The sequence below is a fragment of the Chrysemys picta genome, chromosome 17 (assembly GCF_011386835.1).
Source record: "Chrysemys picta bellii isolate R12L10 chromosome 17, ASM1138683v2, whole genome shotgun sequence".
Classification (NCBI taxonomy): domain Eukaryota; kingdom Metazoa; phylum Chordata; order Testudines; family Emydidae; genus Chrysemys; species Chrysemys picta.
In genome coordinates, this window is record NC_088807.1 from 11,619,754 (window position 1) to 11,637,465 (window position 17,712).

Here is a 17,712-nt window from a genome sequence, read left to right on the forward strand (position 1 = left end):
GGCACCGGTATCAAGCGGAATGCCCCAGGGGTCGGTCCTGGGGCTGGTTTTGTTCAACATCTTCATTAATTATCTGAATGATGGGATGGATTGCACCCTCAGCAAGTTTGCAGATGACATGAAGCTGGGGGGAGAGGTAGATACACTTGAGGGTAGGGATAGGGTACAGAGTGACCTAGACAAATTGGAGGATTGGGCTTAAGGAAATCTGATGAGGTTCAACAAGGACAAATGCAGAGTCCTGCACTTAGGATGGAAGAATCCCATGCACTGCTACAGGCTGGGGACCGACTGGCTAAGCAGCAGTTCTGCAGAAAAGGACCTGGGGATTACAGTGGACGAGAAGCTGGATATGAGTTAACAGTGTGCCCTTGTTGCCAAGAAGGCTAACAGCATATTGGGTTGCATTAGTAGGATTAGGAGGATCAGCAGATTGAGGGAAGTGATTATTCCCCTCTATTTGGCACTAGTGAGGCCACATCTGGAGTATTGTGTCCAGTTTTTGGCCCCTCACTAGAGAAAGGATATGTACAAGTTGAAGCAAGTCCAGCGAAGGGCAACAAAAATGATTAGAGGGCAGGGGGACATGACTTATGAGGAGAGACTGAGGGAACAGGGCTTATTTAGTCTGCAGAAGAGTGAGGTGGGATTTGATAGCAGCCTTCAACTATCTGAAAGGAGGTTCCAGAAAGGATGGAGCTAAGCTGTCTCAGTGGTGACAGATGACAGAACAAGGAGCAATGGTCTCAAGTTGCAGTGAGGGAGGTCTATGTTGTATATTAGAAAACACTATTTCACTAGAAGAGTGGTGAAGCACTGGAATGGGTTACCTAGAGAGGTGTTGGAATCTCCATCCTTAGAGGTTTTTAAGGCCCATCTTGATAAAGCTCTGGCTGGGCTGATTTAGTTGGTGTTGGTCCTGCTATGAGCAGGGGGTTGGACTAGATGACCTCCTGAGGTCTCTCCAACCTGAGGTCTCTCCAACCTTAATCTTCTATGATTCTTCTATGATTCTATGATCTATGAACCAGTTCATGCAATCGTGACTCCTCTGACCAGGGACATCCATGACACACTCTGGGCAATCCTCAATTTGTTTCTCTCTCAAGCAATATATTTATGTCAAGACAGTGGATGCTGAAACAGACCACAAGCCCCTGATAGCATTATTTGGCAAACCACTACATCATTGTACCTTAAGGATTCTAAGGAATGATGAAATAGCTGTAGAAGTATGATTTGGTTGTGACCTTAACACTCTGTCAATTTATGTTCGCTGCAGATGCACTCTTCAGAGCAGTGTATCGCACTACAAAAGCAGTGGAGAAAGGTGCCCAGATGTCACCTATTAGCCAGGGTGTGGTCCCCTCTGGGCCTGATCCACACAGCACATGAGTCTGTCATAGCCCCAGCTGCACAGCCTGGCTCTTTAACTCATGCTGTAGAGCCTCATGCGGTTAGCTGTGGAGAGCCCTGGGTCACTCATCTGCTGTGTTGTCCAAGGTGATGGCAGGCACTGAGCCAGGCTCCTTCTTCAGTGGGCATAGCGGTGTGGGTATCACTGGTGTTACCTCAGAAGTGCCCCTGCTCTGATGCTGGAGTTCCCTGCACTGTTATCGCGGGGCACCTGCACCAATGGATGATCAGAGAACCATCAAGGGGAGGAAATGAGGTGGATAATGGGGGATGAAAATTCCTAGTGCCAGGCCTGGGCAGGAGGCAGAGCAGCCTGGGAGGGGTGACATCCTCTTCTGTCCCTGGGGAGATGCTCTGCCTTGGAACAGAGTGGATCAGGTCAGATGATGGATGGGGCATGTTTCCTGCACTGCCAGCCCCCTCAGGCAGTCTAGGGAGGTATTAACCATCCCTGCTCTGTCCGGGGTGTCCCCATGATGATGAGGTGGCAGGTCTGTGTGTGCCTCCTGCTATTGGGATGGTGCCATATTGGTGTGGCCATACTGAATGAATGGTGAGAACATAACTTGACATGAATTAAACATGGCTGAATGGCTGCAGAGGATCCTGGAAGCAGGTTCCGTTTAAGCAGAAGCACATTTGATAAAGAACTGGCAAAGTCTGCATGTACAATCGATATTGAACCTATTGGATGACAAATATGGGCCCATACAAAAGTAAATATCACATGTATAAAGTTCTAGCATGGAGCACAGGTGGACCTAGTTATAGTGACCTTACAGCAAGGACACTACGCAGAGAGCCAGAGTGAATGAGTGATGAGTGAGTAAACGTGGGGTGATCTTCGTTCGGTACCATTCCCCCCCATCCCCCACCAGCCTCTTCTAAAACACTAATTAGGTAAAATTCATAACCACACGCCCACTGGGCATGCTTTTAAGACATGTGGCTCCTTTGAGGAAAAAGAGTATAAGAATTAAGCAAAGTAAATTACTGTTGTTGGGATTCCTTAATTGACATTTGAAGAAGCAACGCTGCTAGACAGAGTAGCCAAAACTCTGCTCCGTGGGCTCGAGTAGGACTGTGAACTAGAGGGGTCTAAGGCAATCAAGGCCTTGCCTCAAGGGAATCCGAGACAGACCAGAGGGCTGAGAAGAACAGACCAGGAGAGAAGAAGCCATCTATAAAATTGGTAACCACCTTCTCTGTTTGCCTAGCAGGAACTGCATGAGGCTAGTGCAGGGCCTGTTTGTGTATGTTTGTGAAAGAGACTCGCTAAGAGGAATGTATAGCTCTTAATGTCTAACATAGGAGTTATGTGCTTAATATAACCCTTTACCGCTTGTGTAATTCCTTCTCAATAAACTGCTGTGTACTGAAGATAATTACTGAGGACCTTTTTCACTGGTATGACAGTAATTTGCACCACCGGGATCCAGTAAAGATCCATTTCAGGGGTAGTAGCACCCCCTGATGTCAACACCTGGGGATCCTCCTCCTGGCGCTGGTAAAAAGAGTTTGAATCCCAATTATTTCCCTCCCTGTCCCCCGTGTATGCTGCCCCATGAATGGCTGGGGTAGGGGGATCTGACACTAAGTGACCCCCCTGGGACCTTCTCAGTCCTGCAGAGGAAAAGGATCGGGCCCAGGAGGCTGTGGGGTCCAGATAATATTAGGGTGACTGGGTCTTAGCTCTGGGTGGCAGGATTGTTGGATCTTGCAGCATGTCACCCTGCTCTTGCTGCCCCTGAGAGAGGCTCCCAGAGCCCCCGCAACACTGATTCCTTCCTGTCCTGCCATGGGACCTGAAGGCACCGTGCTGCTAGACCTGCCCTCCTTGGAACCTGGATTCTCATGGCCTGCAATGTTGAGATCTTTGCAGTGCCCTGTGCAATCAGGGTGAATGGGAGCTGCAGCGTCGCCAACCCCAAACCTTCAAACGCCATGAATGAGGCCTCAGAAATCAGGAGATTGGCTAAAAAGTAATCAGATTTTAATACCAAACCAAACCCACATTTCAGGTTCTTCTTATTTCTCTTCGGTCACACTCAGGTCTCATTTTTAAGCTTTTCTCTGCAACTACTAGAGCTAGACACTGACTTTTGTTTTAAATGAAAGCTGAGATTCTCACAGAATCATGTGCCTCCAGGAGCTGGGGCTTTAGGAAAAACACACGGTAGCCCAAGGCCTGGCAATGCTACTATCAAAATCTCCTTGCTGGCTTTGAAAATCTCACTCTACCCTCTTCCCCTCCCCACCTCTGTAGCCACACAGTGAGTGTCAGGTGCTGCAGATTGGCAGTAATTGCTCTGCGTGCCCCATGGTGGAACAGACGAGCCTAGAGACCCTTCAGACACAGCAATGTTAGAGACATAAAATCACCTTCAAATGCTTAATTTCCTCCAGGCACTGATCCTCAGAAGGGTGACTCCCCATCTAAGACAGTTTCTGTTTTGAGTATTGAGTCCATGGAAGGGACGTGCATTGGCCCAAAAATCCATGAAAGATTCAATACCCTCAAGCCAGGCAGAAGCCCTCTGAGGTGACCGCTCAGCAGCCATTGTGCGTCTATGTGGATCTGAAACTGGTTCATCAAAGAAGTTGCTTGTAGTGGAAAGAGCTTGTAATTTGGTGCCATGAGGCTGTCCAGAGTGCTATGAACTGGCAGGAGGCTTCCATCTGGGGCCACCCCTTGTCAATAGAGTGTAGGTAGGCTGCAAGACAGGTACTTTTGGAGGAGTTTCCAGGGAATTGTAGGACAGCATTGGAGGACTACCGTATTCCATCTGTGGTATGGCTGCACTGCCCTGTGTCCACACTGAGGCCTGGTCTACACTAGTCAGTTATTTTGGAATTAGCCGAGTTAATTCGGAAAAAAAAAAATGAATCCGTCCACACAACCAAACCGTTTTTTTTCTATTTAAAGGGCTCTTTAATCCAATTTCTGTACTCCACCTCAGCAAGTGGAGTAGTGCTTAAATCGAGATTGCAATCCCAGGTTAAAAGTATTGTGGATGCAATTCGACATTATTGGCCTCCAGGAGCTATCCCAGAATGCTTCCTTTTGACCACTCTGGACAACACTCTCAACTCCGATGCACTAGCCGGGTGGGCAGGAAAAGCCACGGGAACTTTTGAATTTCATTTCCTGTTTGGTCACCATCAGCACAGGTGACCATCAGCACAGTCCACCATCACAGGCGACCATGCAGAGTCCAACATCACAAGAGATCACGCAGTCCCGGATTCACAGACAAGCTCCAGCATGGTCCGAACGGGAGGTACTGGATCTCATCGCATGTTGGGGATGTTAGGAGATAGATATTCAGGCCTGTCTGTAAAGGCATATACTTTAAGAATTTACGTGTATTCTTATCACTTAGCTAGTTATAGAGGTATAAAAGAAAGAATCAAAATCACTGTCTGCCGGTGTAATGGCCTTCTCTTACTGTGACAGTCTGAGGCCCTGTTCTTAGGCTAAGTAAGGCCTTTGGCTAAGCAGCAGAGGCAGCTATAAGCTGAGAAGTGAACGGTCACATCCTCACATTCCAAACTACTCAAATTGAAATAAGGCAATCTGGGGCTGTTAGGAAGGTGATCTGATCTATCACCTCCAGATAAAGGGGAAAGCCTAGAACATGTAAAAGGAAATTTAGTTTGATAGTTTTCTGTCTGGTAAGAACTCACTTATCAATAAACACAGCTGGATAACCCTTATGTCTGTATAGATGTAGTTGTGAAATCCTCACTTCTGTATTGTTTTGTATGTTTATTTGCATGGTCTCTGTCTGGTTCTGTAATTGTTTCTGTCTGCTGTATAATTAATTTTGTTAGGTGTAAACCAATTAAGGTGGTGGAATATAATTGGTTAAATAACCATGTTACAGTATGTTAGGATTGGTTAGTTAAATTTCAGTAAAATGATTGGTTAAGGTATAGCTAAGCAGAACTCAAGTTTTACTATATAGTCTGCAGTCAATCAGGAAGTGGGGGGGAATGGGAACAGGGACTGAGGGTGGGGGAATTGGGATCATGTTTTGTTAAGGGGGGAATGGGAACAGGGAATGGGAACAGGAACAGGGACATAGGCAAAGCTCTGTGGTGTCAGAGCTGGGAAGGGGGACACTAAGGAAGGAAACTGGAATCATGCTTGATGGATGTTCACCCCAATAAACATTGAATTGTTTGCACCTTTGGACTTTGGGTATTTTTGCTCTCTGTTCATGCGAGAAGGACCAGGGAACTGAGAGGGTGAAGGAATAAGCCCCCTTACAGGGGAGACGAATATATTATGGCATAACTACGTTCCAAAAAAAGGAATGCAAATATGTACGCGAAAGTCTCCAGGGCCATGATGGAAAGAAGCTACTCCAGGGACACAGAGCAGTGTCGTACAAAAATCAAGGAGCTCGGGCAAGTGTACTAAAAAGCCCGGGAGGCGAACAGGTGCTCTGGGTCACAGCCCCATACATGCCGCTTCTACTGTGAGCTGCATGCAATTACAGGGGGTGACCCCATCACTACACCACCACTTTCCGTGGACACTTGCAATGGGGGAGTTGCATGGAGTGAGGAGGATGAGTTATTGGAGGACGAAGAAGAGGAGGAGGACAGTACACAGGCGGCAAGTGGGAAATCCGTTTCCTCCCCAGCAAAGAACTATTCTTAACACTAGAGCCAATAGCCTCCCCCCACTCCCAAGGCGCGCTCCCGGACCATGACCCTGCAGAAGGTACTTCTGGTGAGTGAGAGGCTGATCGGAGCCACATGGTGGGGGGCACAGGGAAAACCCAGCCCCGCTGGGCTGTTCGTGTTTAGTTTAAAGGGCTCATCCCTGCTCAGAGCCTCATTGGAGCCACGTGGTGGGTGTGGGGAGGGCGGGGTGTTGTGTGAAGTGATCATCCCAGAGAGCCCGCAGGCCCTCTTTTTATATGGCAAACCCACCAGGCATTGCTTGCTATGGGAAAGGGGGCCTGGCAGTTTGAAAGCATTGAAATGAATGCAGAAGAAGCAGAACTCTGCGTGTCCCTAGGGCTTTCCATGGCTGCCTGCAAGCTGAATTCTGTTGCCCGGCCATGTGTGATGGCTTACTCACACCAAAGTGGCAGGCACTTCAGTACAAGAGGCAAAATGCTAACTTGTACAGAAAGAACATGTGCTGTGTACTATGAATTGCATGTTTCACTGAGAGTGTCCCCTTTATTCTCTGAAATGTATCTTTTAAAATACTACCCTCCTTTTTTCTCCTCCCTCAGGTGCAAATGTTTCCCAGAGGCTGGTCCAGATTAGAAGGCAGAAAAAAACTAACTCGGGACGACATGTTCGCCGAGCTCATGCAGTCCTCGTGCACTGATAGGGCCCATATGAATGCGTGGAGGCAAACAATTGCGGAGTCCCATAAAACATTACAGGAACACGAAGAGAGGAAGGACGCATGTGATGAGAGCAGGCAGGACGCTATGGTCAAGCTCATGGGGAAGCAAACTGACATGCTGCGCTGTATGGCGGATCTAATGTGGGAAAGGCAGCAAGACCACATACTGCTACTGCAGCCACTGTATAACCGCCCTCCCTCCTCCCAAATTTCCATAGACTCCTCACCCAGATGCCCAAGAATGCGAGGGGGGAGGCTATGGGAACCCACACACTCAACCCCAGAGGATTGCCCAAGCAGCAGAAAGCTGGCATATGCAAACTTTTGATTTGGTTTCTGGACTTGTCCTTCCCTCCTCCTCCACCCCCCAACCCAATACCCAACTCCCACCCCCGGTCTACCTTCTGATTTCTCTCAATGTGTTGTGCAACAAATAATAAAGAACAGTTTTTAAACAATTTTGACTTCATTTCCTTTCATATATATAGGGGGCGGGTAACTTCAAGAGAAACAAACACAGCTGTCACACCGTACCCTGGCCAGTCATGAAACTGGCTTTCAAAGCTTCTCTGATGCACAGCGTGCCCTGCTGTGCTCTTCTAACTGCCCTGTTGTCTGGCTGTGCAAAAGTGGCCCTTACTCTCACAGATATTGTGGAGCACACAACAAGCAGCAATTACAATTGGAATATTGGTTGTGCTGAGATCTAACCAGGTCAGTAAACTGCACCAGCATGCTTTCAAACATCCAAAAGCACATTCTACCACCATTCTGCACTTTCTTAGCCTATAGTTGAACTTCTCCTTACTACTGTCCAGGGCATTAAGGGGTAGGCTGGGTCCACGAGGATAACTATTGGCATTTAAACATCCGCAACAGTAATTTTCTGGTCTGGGAAGTAAGTCCCTTCCTGCAGCTGTTCAAATAGATCAGAGTTCCTGAAGATGCGAGCATCATTCACCTTTCCCGGCCACCCCACGTTGATGTCGGTGAAACGTCCCTTGTGATCCACCAGTGCCTGCAGCACCATGGAAAAGTACCCCTATCGCCCCGGCGCAGTTAGGGAACCCCAGCGCATTAAAGCCATCCAAAATGGTCTGCACATTTCCCAAAGTCACTACCCTTCATAGCAGCTGGTCAATGATTGTGTTGGCTACTTGCAGCACAACAGCCCCTACAATAGATTTGCCCACTCCAAACTGATTCCCGACTGACCGGTAGCTGTCGGGCGTTGCAAGCTTCCACAGTGCTATGGCCACTCGCTTATCAACTGTGAGGGCTGCTCTCATTTTGGTGTCTTTGCGCTTCAGGGCAGGGGACAGAAAGTCACAAAGTTCCATGAAAGTGGCCCTATGCATACGAAAGTTTCGCAGCCACTGGGAATCATCCCAGACCTGCAACACTATGCGGTACCGTCAGTCTGTGCTTGTTTCCCGGACCCAGAATTGGCGTTCCATGGCATGGACCTGGCCCAACGCCACCATGATCTCCCAATCATCACATGCCGTGCTTCTAGGAACGTCTGTGTCCATGTCCTCATCAGTATAGTAATCGCGCTGTCGTCACTTCCTCGCACAGTTTTGCAGGTACTGTACATACTGCTGGATAATGCACAAGGTATTTACAATGGTCAAAACTGCAGCAGAGATCTGAGCGGGCTCCATGCTTGCCGCACTATGGTGCCTGCACGGGTAATCCTGGAAAAAGGGTCACAATATATAGGAGAGCTGTTTGGCTCAAGATGGATGATAAAAGGTGGTAAATGGTTGTCTTCTGTAGCTTTCATGGAGGCAGGAAGCTCGCAAGAGTTGCAAGAGCAGGAGAGCAGAGTTTGCGGCGGAAGCTGTGCGGCTCAGTTCATGATGGCCGAAAAATGGTGGAAAATGGTTGCCTTCTGTAGCTTCCATGGGAGCCCAGGACCAACAACATGGAGAAATTTGCTAGCGCTGCAAGAGTGGGAGAGCAGAGTTTGCGTCGGAAGCTGTGCGGCTCAGTTCACAATGGTTGAAAAAAGGCAGGAAATGGTTAGATAAAAGAGTAGAAAGAAAGATGAGAGGACATGTGAGGTGTATTCATAGTACCAGGAGACAGGCAGTGCACCATACTGCACCGTCAGCTGGCAGTATGGCATCTGCCATAGCTTTCACGGAGGGAGGAGCGAGTGACGACACACACCCAGAAACACCCGCAAGAATGTTTTTGCCCCATCATGTACTGGGAGTTTACCCAGAATTCCAATGGGCGGTGGGGACTGTTGGAACTGTGGGATAGCTACCCACAGTGCACCGCTACAACATTCGATTCTAGCCTCGGTACTGTGGCCCAGAGATCCTGGAGATGTTAGGACCACTGTACCAGGAACAGGGTAGGAAGTAGCTTAGGGGGACTCATCATTGTGCCAGGTAGTGTCAGCATGTTTTGGATGAATCCCCCATTGACCCAGTGGTGAGCACACTTGCCACTGCCAGAGCCCTGAGCTGGGACCTGGTGGAGCAGGGAGGGTCCTGGTTCCCCTATCCCTGCTGCCACCCACCCCTAGGTGGTGGCCCACTCCCCTGACCGGCCACTAGGCCCCATAGCCCTGCTGAAGAAGGCAGCCACACTGGCTCTGGCCACTAGGCCATGCAGCCATATTGACTTGATCCATTAGGCTGAACATCTCTGCTGAAGAGGGCAGACATACTAAGTCTGGCCACTAGGCCACACATCTCTGAAGGAGAGGGCAGTTATATTGACTCTGGCCATTAGGCCACACAGCCCTGAGAGAAAGGGCAGCATTAGTTCATTCTGGCCATTGGGTCACACAGCTCTGAGGGAGAGGGCAGCCATATTTGATGCTGGCCATTGGGCCACATAACTCTGAGAGAGGGCAGCCATATTGACTTTTGCCCCTAGGCCACGCTATCCCGAGACAAAGAGCGAGCACACAGACTCAGCTGCGGGGAAATGACAGCCCTCCCCCTGCAACATAAGGCCACCAGAAAAGAAGAGAGGGGCGAGAAAGGGACTCTGTCCACAAACTGTCAAATTGTGTGCTACCAGTATGGGGGTTCAGGACATCTGAAAAGGGGCTGCCCCTATATGGTGTATTACCTGGCTGAGTCCTGGTCTACACTAAAAAAAGTTAGGTCAACCCAGCTACATTGCTCAGGGAATGTGAAAAATCCACGCTCCTGAGTGAAGTAGTTAAGCTGACCTAACAACTAGCGTAGTTAGTGCTAGGTTGATGAAGGAATTCTTGTCATCCTAGCTACTGCCTCTCGTCAGCATAGGTATTCTCTACATGGAAGCACTACAGTGCCTCAGCAATTAATTCTATATGTATGTATGTGAAATGGATATAAGCATTATCTAGACTATCCCTGACAGGTGTATCTAACCTTTTCTTCAAAATCCCCAATGATGGAGATTGAGGAATCTCCCTAGGTAATTTATTTTAGTGCATAACTACCCTTACAGTTAGGAAGTTTTTCCTGATGTATAACCTAATTCTACCTTTGTGCAATTTAAGCTCATTGCTTCTTGTCCTCTTCTCAGCAGTTAAGGAGAACAGCTTATCACACTCCTCTTTATAACAACATTTAACATTCTTGAAGACTGTTATCAAGTCCCCTGCCCCCCATCAGACTTCTCTTCTCCAGACTAAACAAACCCAGTTTTTTTCAATATTTCCTCACAGGTCATGTTTTCTAGAAATTTAGTCATTTGTGTTGCTCTTCTCTGGACTGTCTCCAATTTGTCCACACTTTGCCCAAAGTGTGGTGCCCAGACCTGAACATAACATTCCAGTTGTGGCCTTATCAGTCCTGAGTAGAGTGGAAGAATTAGTGCTTGTGTCTTGCTTATAACACTCCTGTTTATGCATCCCAAAATGATTTTTTTTCCCAGCATCATATTGTTACCTCACATTTAGTTCGTAATTCTCTATAATCCCCTATCCTTTTCTGCAGTACTGCTTCCCATGCAATCAATTCCTTTTTTGTATTTGTACATTTGATTATTCCTTTCTATGTGTACTACTAGGCATTTGTCCTTACTGAATTTCATCATGTTTATTTCAGACTGTTTCTCAAGTTTTTAAAGACATTTTGAATTTCTAATACTATCCTCCAAAACACTTGCAACCCCTCCCAATTTGGTATTGCCCACAAACTTTATAAGTGTACTTTCTGTGCCATTATCTAAACCATTTATTAAGATAATTAATAGAATCAGATGCAGGACAGATCCCTGTGGACATAGTGTCTCTAATATTGCTAAGCTTTCTTGAACTTCTTCCTGTGTGATAGGGCCAAGTTGAATAGTACAATCTTAACAGGGTGCAATTGTCTTTCACAATTAATTCCATATGTATTTGTAAAAAAATAAGAACAGCCATACTGGGTCAGATCAGTGGTCCATCTAGCCCAGTATCCTGTCTTCTGACAGTGGCCAATACCAGATGCTTCAGAGGGAATGAACAGAACAGGCAATCATCGAGTGATCCATCCCATGTCGTCCACTCCCAGCTTCCGGCAAACAGTGATTTAGGGACACTGAGAGCATAGGGTTATGTATCTGACCATCTTGGCTAATAGCCATTGATGGACCTAGCCAATTCTTTTTTGAAAGTAGTTTATCCTTTTGGCCTTCACAACAGCCTCTGGCAATGAATTCCACAGATTGACTGGGCATTGTGTGAAGAATTAATTCCTTATGTTTGTTTTAAATTTTCTGCCTATTAATTTCATTGGGTGACCCTTGGTGTGATGTGAATGGGTAAATAACACTTCTCTATTCACTTTCTCCACACCATTCATGATTTTATAGCCCTCTATGATATTCCCCAGAATTGTCTCTTTTCTTAGATGAACAGTACCAGTCTTTTAAATCTCTCCACATACAGAGGATGTTCCATATTACTAATAATTCTTGTTGCACTTTTCGGTACCTTTTCCAACTCTAATATATCATTTTTGAGACGGGGCAATCAGAACTGCACACAATATTCTAATTGTGGGCATATAATGGATATATATAGTAGCATTATAATATTTTCTGTCTTAATATCTATCCCTTTCCTAATGGTTTAGAACATTCTGTTAGATTTTTTGACTGCTGCTTCACATTGAGCAGATGTTTTCAGAGAACTAGCCACAATGACTCCAAGATTTCTTTCCTGAGTGGTAAAAAAAATAAATAAAATAAAATAGATGCTAAATTAGACTCCACCATTCTGTATGTATAGTTGGGATTATGTTTTGCAATGTGCATTAATTTGCATTAATCAACATTTAATTTCATTTGCCATTTTGTTGCCAAATAACTCAGTGTAGTGTGATTCCTTTATAATTCTTTGCAGTCAGCTTTGGTTTTAACTATCTTGAGTAATTTAGTAGGGCCTGCAAATTTTGCCACCTCACTGTTTACCCTCTTTTCCAGATCATTTATGAATATGTAGAATTGCACAGGTCACAGTACAGATCCTTGGGGGTGTTGTGGAAAATTGACCACACGATTGATTTTGGATCAGATCAGCCTGAGGCACCTTTATTGATTAATTAAACATGCATGCATGGGGGAGTCAGCCAAGGCAGATGAACCCCCCTGACGGATAAAATACGAGAGCTTATATAGGATAAAACCACAAAATTACATATACTTCCTTAAAATTTTACATCCATATAAGGGATAAAGCAAAGCAAGTTTTCTTGTTTTTTTTAGTTTTGCCCTTTGTGGTTTCTTGCTCTGTCACTGGGCAGCTATTAATCACAAACTGTTACTTCTGCTTCTATAGTTTCTTTCTACCCTTCTCCTTTTACCTCCCCCCTTCCCTTCAGGTCACACATACAGTTTACCTGACCCTACATACAGTTCACTTGACCAAAGTTTTAGGCCTTAGACCATTTTTCCTTCACAGGGGTCTCTGTTATTTACGTCTCTCCATTGTGAAAACTGACTGATTTATTTCTAGTGTTTTTTAACCCATTACTGATCCATGAGAGGACCTTCACTGTTATCCCAATACCACTTAGCCCTGGTCTATACTGGGGGGGTGGGGGTGTTGACTTAAGATATGCAACTTCAGCTACGCGAATAGTGTTGCTGAAGTCGGTCTATCTTAGGTCGACTACCTGGCCGTGAGGACGGCGGCGAGTCGACCGCTGCCACTCCCCCGTCGACTCTGCTTCCGCCTCTCACAAACTGGAGTTTCAGAGTCAACAGGGAGCATGTTCAGCGATAAATTTATCCGCGTCTACACGAGAAGCGATAAATTGGTCCCCGATAGATCGATCACTACCCGCCAATCCAGCGGGTAGTGAAGACCTGCCCTTAGTTGGATTAAAAGCCTTTGGTGTGGGACCTTGCCAAAGGCTCTCTGAAAGTCTCAATACACGACAGCAACTGGATCACCCTTAATCATAGAATCATAGAATCATAGAATATCAGAGATGGAAGGGACCTCAAGAGGTCATCTAGTCCAACCCCCTGCTCAAAGCAGGACCAATTCCCAGCTAAATCATCCCAGCCAGGGCTTTGTCAAGCCGGGCCTTAAAAACCTCCAAGGAAGGAGACTCCACCACCTCCCTAGGTAACGCATTCCAGTGTTTCACCACCCTCCTAGTGAAATAGTTTTTCCTGATATCCAACCTGGACCTCCCCCACTGCAATTTGAGACCATTGCTCCTTGTTCTGTCATCTGCCACCACTGAGAACAGCCGAGCTCCATCCTCTTTGGAACCCCCCTTCAGGTAGTTGAAGGCTGCTATCAAATCCCCCCTCATTCTTCTCTTCTGGAGACTAAACAATCCCAGTTCCCTCAGCCTCTCCTCATAAGTCATGTGCTCCAGTCCCCTAATCATTTTTGTTGCCCTCCGCTGGACTCTTTCCAGTTTTTCCACATCCTTCTTGTAGTGTGGGAACCAAAACTGGACACAGTATTCCAGATGAGGCCTCACCAATGTCGAATAAAGGGGAATGATCACGTTCCTCGATCTGCTGGCAATGCCCCTACTTATACAGCCCAAAATGCCATTAGCCTTCTTGGCAACAAGAGCACACTGTTGACTCATATCCAGCTTCTCGTCCACTGTGACCCCTAGGTCCTTTTCTGCAGAACTGCTACCTAGCCATTCGGTCCCTAGTCTGTAGCAGTGCATGGGATTCTTCCGTCCTCAGTGCAGGACTCTGCACTTGTCCTTGTTGAACCTCATCAGGTTTTTTCGGCCCAATCCTCTAATTTGTCTAGGTCCCTCTGTATCCGATCCCTACCCTCTAGTGTATCTACCACGCCTCCTAGTTTAGTGTCATCTGCAAACTTGCTGAGAGTGCAGTCCACACCATCCTCCAGATCATTAATAAAGATATTAAACAAAACTGGACCCAGGACCGACCCTTGGGGCACTCCGCTTGAAACCAGCTGCCAACTAGACATGGAGCCATTGATCACTACCCGTTGAGCCCGACGATCTAGCCAGCTTTCTATCCACCTTACAGTCCATTCATCCAGCCCATACTTCTTTAACTTGGCGGCAAGAATACTGTGGGAGACCGTATCAAAAGCTTTGCTAAAGTCAAGGAATAACACATCTACTGCTTTCCCCTCATCCACAGAGCCAGTTATCTCATCATAGAAGGCAATTAGGTTAGTCAGGCACGACTTCCCCTTCGTGAATCCATGCTGACTGTTCCTGATCACTTTCCTCTCCTCTAAATGTTTCATAATTGATTTCTTGAGGACCTACTCCATGATTTTTCCAGGGACTGACGTGAGGCTGACAGGCCTGTAGTTCCCCAGATCCTCCTTCTTCCCTTTTTTAAAGATGGGCACTACATTAGCTTTTTTCCAGTCATCTGGGACCTCCCCCGATCGCCATGAGTTTTCAAAAATAATGGCTAATAGTTCTGCAATCTCACCCGCCAATTCCTTTAGCACCCTCGGATGCAGCGCATCTGGCCCCATGGACTTGTGCACGTCCAGTTTTTCTAAATAGTCCCAAACCACTTCTTTCTCCACAGAGGGCTGGTCACCTTCTCCCCATGCTGTACTGCCCAGTGCAGCAATCTGGGAGCTGACTTTGTGCGTGAAGACAGAGGCAAAAAAATCATTGAGTACATTAGCTTTTTCCACATCCTCGGTCACTAGGTTGCCTCCCTCATTCAGTAAGGGGCCCACACTTTCCTTGATTTTCTTCTTCTTGCTAACATACCTGTAGAAACCCTTCTTGTTACTCTTAACATCTCTTGCTAACTGCAACTCCAAGTGTGATTTGGCCTTCCTGATTTCACTCCTGCATGCCTGAGCAATATTTTTATACTCCTCCCTGGTCATTTGTCCAATCTTCCACTTCTTGTAAGCTTCTTTTTTGCGTTTAAGGTCAGCAAGGATTTCACTGTTTAGCCAAGCTGGTCGCCTGCCATATTTACTATTCTTTCTACACATCGGGATGGTTTGTTCTTGCAACCTCAATAAGGATTCTTTAAAATACAGCCAGCTCTCCTGGACCCCTTTGCCCTTCAAGTTATTCTCCCAGGGGATCCTGCCCATCTGTTCCCTGAGGGAGTCAAAGTCTCCCTCACATTTTAGGACCCTATCAATAGATTCTAATAGATTTGTAAAGGGAAATCATGCCTCACTAAAGCCATGTTGACTCTTCTCCAACATGCCATGTTCATCTATGTGTCTGAAAATTCTCTTCTTTTACTACAGTTTCAACCAGTTTCCCTGGTGCTGAAGTTAGGCTTACTGGACTGTAATTGCCAAAGTTGCCTCTGAAGCCTTTATTTATTTATTTTTAAAATCAGTTTTACATTAGCCCTGCACCAATCACCTGGTACAGAGGCTGATATAAGCGATAGGTTACATACCACAATTCATAGTTCCGCAATTTCAGATTTGAGGTCCTTTGGAACACTTGGGTGAATACTTTCTGATCCTGGTGACTTATTCCTGTTTAATTTATCAATTTGTTCCAAAACCTTCTCTAGTGACACCTTCGTCTGGGACAGTTACTCAGATTTGTCACCACGAAAGAATGGCTGAGGTCTGGGAATCTCCCTCATATCCTCTGCAGTGAAGACTGATGCAAAGACTTTATTTAGCTTCTCTGCAACAGTCTCGTCTTCCTTGAGTTCTCTGTTAACAGATGGATCATGTAGTGGCCTTACTGATTGTTTGGCAGGCTTCCTGCTTCTGATGTATGGTCTCCCACAGTATTCTTGCCAACAAGTTAAAGAAGTATGGGCTGGATGAATGAACTGTAAGATGGATAGAAAGCTGGCTAGAACATCGAGCTCAATGGGTAGTGATCAATGGCTCCATATCTAGTTGGCAGCTGGTATCAAACGGAATGCCCCAAGGGTCGGTCCTGGGGCTGGTTTTGTTCACTATCTTCATTAATGATCTGGAGGATGGCGTGGACTTCACCCTCAGCAAGTTTGCAGATGACACTGTTACCAAAATGTTGGGTCCACCTAGCTGAGAGCCAATAACAGCCAGACAGGGATAAGGAAGAGTTGCTTTATTCTGCAGAAGAAAGGAGTGCTTTGCACCTTGGTACAAAAACTCTAACTTATTCAAAAAGTCAAAGATCTTTTATACACTTAAACACAGGACCTGGTCGTGTTAACATTTGATTGGTGGTTAACAGACCCTGTACTTCTGCTATCTCGTCAGTGAAAACCAATTTGGGACCAGCTCCAGCTACCTCAAGGCCTTGAAAGGGAAGACAGATGAAAAGTTCAGGCTACTGTGTACTTAAGGTGTCTGCTTCCCCCTAATAGCCGCTGGTGGCCATAATGGCTGCTAGCTGTTAAGGGAGAGGGGTTGTTGCTGACTGTTACAACACTTAACTGGGAGGAGTGGTAGATACACTTGAGGGTAGGGATAGGATATAGAGGGACCTAGACAAATTGGAGGATTGGGACAAAAGAAATCTGATCAGGTTCAACAAAGACAAGTGCAGAGTCCTGGACTTAGGATGGAAGAGTACCATGCACCGCTACAGACAAGGGACCGAATGGCTAGGCAGCAGTTCTGCAGAAAAGGTCCTAGGGGTCACAGTGGACGAGAAGCTGGATATGAGTCAACAATGTGCCCTTATTGCCAAGAAGGCTAATAGCATTTTGGGCTGTATAAGTAGGGGCATTGCCAGCAGATCGAGGGATGTGATCATTCCCCTCTATTTGACATTGGTGAGTCCTCATCTGGAGTACTGTGTCCAGTTTTGGGCCTCACACTAGAAGAAGGATGTGAAAAATTGGAAAGAGTCCAGTGGAGGGCAACAAAAATGATTAGGGGACTGGAACACATGACTTATGAGGAAAGGCAGAGGGAACTGGGATTGTTTAGTCTCCAGAAGAGAAGAATGAGGGGGGATTTGATAGCTGCTTTCAACTACCTGAAAGGAGGTTACAAAGAGGATGGATCTAGACTGTTCTCAGTGGTAGAAGATGACTGAACAAGGAGTAATGGTCTCAAGTTGCAGTGGGGGGAATTTAGGTTGTATATTAGGAAAAACTTTTTCACTAGGAGGGTGGTGAAGCACTTGAATGTGTTACCTAGGGAGGTGTGGAATCTCCTTTCTTTGAGGTTTTTAAGGTCAGACTTGACAAAGCCCTGGCTGGGATGATTTAGTTGGGGATTGGTCCTGCTTTGAGCAAGGGTTGGACTAGATGACCTCCTGAGGTCTCTTCCAACCCTGATATTCTATGATTCTATGATTGTATGTACTTAAAATAAATTTGCTTTTAGTTTTTCTGTCTTTTGCTAGTGACTCTTCAAATTCCTTTTTGATCTTCCTATTGATATTTTTCCACTTGACTTGCCAGAGTTTATTCTCCTTTCTATTTTCCTCAGGAGGATTTTACTTCCAAATTTTAAAGGATGCTTTTTGCCTCAAACCATCTCTTTTACTCTGTTATCTAACCATAAAGGCTTCCCC